Here is a 6,000-nt window from a genome sequence, read left to right as displayed (position 1 = left end):
GGTAAAGCACATTTCCTGCAATTCTACACATTTTGCTATTGCTTATGACGTGTTCATATGCTATCTGGGGGCCCCGGACATGTTCTAAATATTGGAGGGGGACATGCCCCACCACCTTTAAAGGGAGACTCAGCAAAATGATGTTGCCACAAATAGCACAACAGATATTGAGATGATTGAGATTGACTCCCATTCACCCCTTCAAAGAGTGCACTCCTTGACCCAGAATGCACCACGCGGACCATTGACTCACTGGACACCATCCAACTCTGACACCAATTTAGCAAATGGTGGGAGTGAGCAAGCATCAATGTGGTCGTCACCCATTATTACACTACAGCTCCCCCGTTTATTTATTAACCTTTTGCTTTCTTGAACACAACCCTTTCATGACCCTGCTGAGGTAATAGTTGTGATAGGCTCTAAAATTTGCGGGAGGTGGTACATGAGTTCGATTGACAGATGGAGGAAAAAGAAAGGGAAATGAGTGGACTTCCTAGGATTTTGGAAAATACCTTGAGAATTAGTCATGTCCAAATGTAGTGCAAAATGAATTAAAAAGCAAGGCTAAAATCACATTTTTCCATACCAGTAATATTAGTACCGCAAAGATCCTTGGAATTTGCTGACTGAAAAGCTCAGACAAAATCAAAGTGTTCACAAGACACATTTTGTGCTAATAATAAATTAATTAATTCAAGTCAGACCAGCCCCTGCCCAGACAGAAACTGTAATGCTTGAAGACATGCCAGACCACTGCATTCTTTGATAGCACTTCACCTTCTGCCACCATTCTTATAGTAGACTCTTGGTGGTCTATAGAATGCAGGTCTATAGAATGGAATATCTTACAACGAGAGCAATGCCTCTGAAGGATTGTTGACGTTTGAAAACTTGGGTGTTACATTTGACTAAAACATTTAATAAACACACAAGCTATAATCATCTACTTTGAGAAACTCAATCATCAAAAACATAGTCCAGTTTTTGATATTTAAACACAGTATCTTTATTTAAGAACGAGAGTGAAGAGCAGAGAACACATTATGGGTACACATTTGTGTACACATGCAGTTGTGTAACCCTCAATCACTTTGATTGGAAAGATAAAATAACTAAACACATGCTATCTTAATGTCTTTTACTAGACTTTATATAATAGCATCAGTTTTTGATCCTTTCAGTTACATGTCAAAGCCAGAGCTGCCAGAGCAGATGTTCTTGTGTATGCTCTGTCCTGTTTAATTCCTCCAAATTCTAATGATTATAGGGGGGGGTCCCCTTGAAAAACAAATCATATCTCAATAATAATGTACATATCAAAAAATGTACCATTAACAAAATGGAGTCATTTTGGCAACACTTGCTAAATCCTCACATACATTCTAAATACAATGCAAAAGCATCATAGTCTCCTTGACAATCAGCTCAAGGAACAAGCCCTCTCAAACCTTTCTATGACAATCTATTTCTCCTCCAGCAAAAAAAATAGCCTGGTCAAGCAGACTGACCGATGTACTCACATTGTTTTCAATTATCAAGTGAAACAAAATGTGAGCTATCACACAATCAGGCTGGTTTCGCCAGGCTAGCAAAAGTATCTGTGCTAAAATTATCCGTTTTCCCTCCCAGTGCCCACATTCACATCTTATGAATTTGACACACATTACACAGGTTACTATGGCTGTTAAGACACTTGATAGGACTCTGTTCTGTGTTCCGTTTGAAAGACATGTCAGTCACAGGCCTTTATGCTTTCACTAGTCAATCATGCAGGCCGACACAGAAAAATATCCCTGTAAGTTACATTATAGCCCTCACAGAAAAATATCAATGTAACTTGGAATATGTTCCCACTTAAAACATTTTCCCACTCAAAACATATTTGTTAAAACAATTATTGGGCTGTATTCCATTAATTCTAAAAATAAATATGTACAAATCTTTTGTTTTTGCGCAATACTGTGTGGTTGTAGATAAGCAAACAGTCTTTTAAATGATCCAGTTTATAGGCCAAAGCTGCTCTTTCAAACTCACTATGTAAACTAGAAAACAGCTCATAAGGACATGGAAATGGTGCTACTTATTACTATACAACTATAAGCAGTAGGAAATAGGCAACAAAAAATTAGATATCACTTTCCCAAATAAGTTATTTACTTGTTCAATAGGAGATATCTCTATGAAATGTACTTTGGCAGTGAAGAGTTAAAGTTATGAGACTCACTAAGCAGCAATTGGGGTTTTGGCATAAAGGACATGAGCCTTTCTAGAGCGAACACTACCTTCTATTGGCCTACCAGAGCTACTTCCTGTAGAAAGCAGTTCACCGAAGGGCTGCCTTGACCAAAGAACATAGTATACTGACTTTATGGAATCAAAATGTAGAATAATAATAACTTGAAACAAAAGACCTCTGACTCTGAGGTTGATGTCATTTTGATGATAGAAAGCCAAACAAGGAGTTGGCAAGATGGCAGAAACAGACTGGCACCTAGGCTAGGTCCTCTTATGATGCTGGTTCCTTTGATTGCGATGTCGTTCCTATCTATTGACCAAGGGTGGTCCTCTATCTTTCCCCTGTGTGGAGGTGACGTAGTGAGGGGCTTTGTCGTCCGTCAGGGGGGAGACCCAGGTGTTGCCATTGGTGGGGTCACAACAGGTAGAGCTGCAGGTGGGGTTACAGGTGACTGTGTCGGTGCAGGTACTCCGCATGGACAGGCTTGTGGCACTGCAACACCTGGATAGCCTCGTCGATCTTGAACCACTTCCGTTTCCTACCTGAAATTGGTAGCGCAGAGAGAGACAGAGGTCAGATGAGGGCTGTTTTAAAGACCAAATGCAGCCATTTTTTATCATAATATCAAAACATTTCTGGTTAATGATCAAGCACCTTACTGTGACTGAAAACAAACAAAACAGCGTTATTTTTCATTTGGGGGTAGATCAGCTTTAATATTGCAGATATATAACACTACCTCCCCTCCCCTATATGGAGTAAACTAATAGACAACAACACTTAGGCTTCTACATACTATACACATTTTACAGACACAGTATATTTTACAATAGTTACATTTTCCTTGTTTTTAGTCCCATTCTTCAGCTAACCTCAATCTCTATCTATCTCTGAAGACCATCCAGTTTTGATTTCTATTAGCCATATATTTTTCAACTGTGCTGTGATGTTTCACAAAAGTTTGGAACCTTGGAACTCAAAATTGAACTCAGGTGCATCCTGTTTCCATTGATCATCCTTGAGACATTTCTACAACTTGATTGGAGTCCACCTGTGGTAAATTCAATCATAGGACATGATTTGGAAAGGCACACAGTTGTCAGAGCGAAAAACCAAGCCATGAGGTCGAAGGAATTGTCCGTAGAGCTCAGAGACAGGATTGTGTCGGGGCACAGATCTGGGGAAGGGTACCAACATTGTTTTGCAGCATTGAAGGTTGCCAAGAACACATTATTCTTAAATGGAAGAAGTTTGGAATCACCAAGACTCTTCCTAGAGCTGGCCACCCAGCCAAACTGTGCAATTGGGGGAGATGGGCCTTGGTCAGGGAGGTGAACAAGAACCTGATGGTCACTCTGTCATAGCTCCAAAGTTCCTCTGTGGAGATGGGAGAACCTTCCAGAAGTACAACGATCCCTGCACCACTCCACCAATCATGCCTTTCTGGTAGAGTGGCCAGATGGAAGCCACTCCCCAGTAAAAGGCACATGACAAAAAGTCAAGGGGTTTGAATACTTTCCGAATGCACTGTATATAACATTCTATTGGTTGCAAGAATTTTGTATAATAACTTAATTGAAAAACTAAGTTTTGAATCCAGTGTTTTGTGTATCAGTTCATGAACCATATGTCATGGAATCGGTACATCGAAAATCTCCACCAATCAGGCCTTTATGGTAGATTGGCCAGATGGAAGCCACTCTTCAGTAAAAGGCACATGACAGCCCACTTGGAGTTTGCCAAAAAGCACCTAAAGGACTCTCAGACCATGAGAAATAAGATTCTCTGGTCTGATGAAACCAAGATTAAACTCTTTGGCCTGAATGCCAAGAGCCACATCTGGAAGAAACCTGGCACCACCCCTACGGTGAAGCCTGGTGGGGGCAGCATCATGCTGTGGGGATGTTTTTCAGCTGTGGGGATGTTTGTTCAGCTCCAGAACACTCAGGACCTCAGACTGGGGTGAAGGTTCACCTTCCAACAGTACAATGACCCTAAGCACACAGCCAAGACAACGCTGGAGTGGCTTTGGGACAAGACTCTGAATATCCTTGAGGGGCCCAGCCAAAGCCCGGACTTGAATCGCATCGAACATCTCTGGAGAGGCCTGAAAATAGCTGTGCAGCGACACTCATCCAACATGACAGAGCTTGAGAGGATCTGCAGAGAAGTGGAGAAACTCCCCAAATACAGGTGTGCCAAAGAATGTAGCGTTATACCCAAGAATTGTCATGATCGTCGTATGAAGCGGACCAAAGTGCAGCGTGGTATGAATGCATTCCTTTTATTGAATGACGAAAAACACGACGTAAACTGAACAAGCTAACAAAACAACAAACGAACCTGACTGCTAATGAAACATAGTGCTAACATGCAACTAGACATAGACAATCACCCACAAACAAACAGTGAAACCCAGGTTACCTAAGTATGATTCTCAATCAGAGACAACTAATGACACCTGCCTCTGATTGAGAACCATACTAGGCTGAACTCAAAACCCCAACATAGAAAAACAGACTGCCCACCCCAACTCACGCCCTGACGATACTAAATAACGACAAAACAAAGGAAATAAAGGTCAGAACGTGACAAGAAGACTCGAGGCAGTAGTTGCTGCCAAAGGTGCTTCAACAAAATACTGAGTAAAGGGTATGAATCATTATGTAAATGTGATAAAATATACATTTGCAAAAATGTCTAAAAAACACTTTTTTTTACATTATGGGGTACTGTGTGTAGATTGATGGGGGGGAAAAAACAATTGAATTAGTTTTAGAATAAGGCTGTAATGTAACACAATGTGGAAAAGGTCAAGGGGTTTGAGTATTTTATGAATGCACTGTATATAACCTTTTATTTGTTGCAAGAATTCTGTATAATAACTTAAATCGAAGAACTAAGTTTTGTATCCAGCATTGTTTTGTGTATCAGTCCATGAACCATATGTCATGGAATCGGTACATTGAAAATCTTTTCCCAACTATTTTGCAATCTATATGGCACAGCTGGCAATTTGTTGGTCCTTAAATGGAACTGGTATACTTTTTTGAATGAATCAGAATTTCTCACTTTCTCCCCTTCCATTTGCCTCTTCCATTTTTGCGCTAATGCCGCAATTAGTTGGTTGTAATTTTGAGCAATGCCTGCCATCAAGGCAAAGGGTGGCTACTTCGAATTCTCATATCAAATATATTTGGATTTGTTTAACACTTTTTTGGTAACTACATGATTCCATATGTGTTATTTCATAGTTTTGATGTCTTCAAGATTATTCTACAATGTAGACATTTTTTAAATAAAGAACAACCCTTGAATGAGTAAGTGTGTCCAAACCTTTGACTGGTACTGTACATATACAAACATTTCTAAAAACCTGTTTTTGCTTTTTCATTATGGGGTGTTTGTAGATTTAATGAGGGTGATAAAAACATTTTAATCAATTTTAGAATAAGGCTGTAACATAACAAAATGTGGGAAAAGGTAAGGGGTCTGAAAAATGTACGAAAGCACTGTATGTGCTTCTTGTTGGACTTCCCCATACGAACATTTATTTGAAAACAGTAACTAAACCTCTGTAGTCCTTTACACATTATCCCCACCCCTAAACACCAATCAGCTCTGAAAAAAATGTACATTAATGCTGCTGAATGTTGTGAACTTTAGTAGGATTGGACATTTCTGTCATTCATCCTGTGGGGTTTATGAAGCCATCACCGCGGCTTCCAACCAAAGCCTCTGTATAATGCGTTCCCATAAAA

At 40.0% G+C, this 6,000-nt stretch overlaps 1 pseudogene; it reads right to left on the bottom strand.

Annotated features, from left to right (window-relative positions):
- Positions 1-984: 984 nt before the first annotated feature.
- Positions 985-6,000, bottom strand: part of LOC135524239 (diphosphoinositol polyphosphate phosphohydrolase 3-beta-like) — a 28,501-nt pseudogene continuing 23,485 nt past the window's right edge.

The sequence above is a fragment of the Oncorhynchus masou genome, chromosome 31, assembly GCF_036934945.1.
Source record: "Oncorhynchus masou masou isolate Uvic2021 chromosome 31, UVic_Omas_1.1, whole genome shotgun sequence".
NCBI classification, from domain to species: domain Eukaryota; kingdom Metazoa; phylum Chordata; class Actinopteri; order Salmoniformes; family Salmonidae; genus Oncorhynchus; species Oncorhynchus masou.
This window is presented reverse-complemented; position numbering and strand designations above follow the sequence as displayed.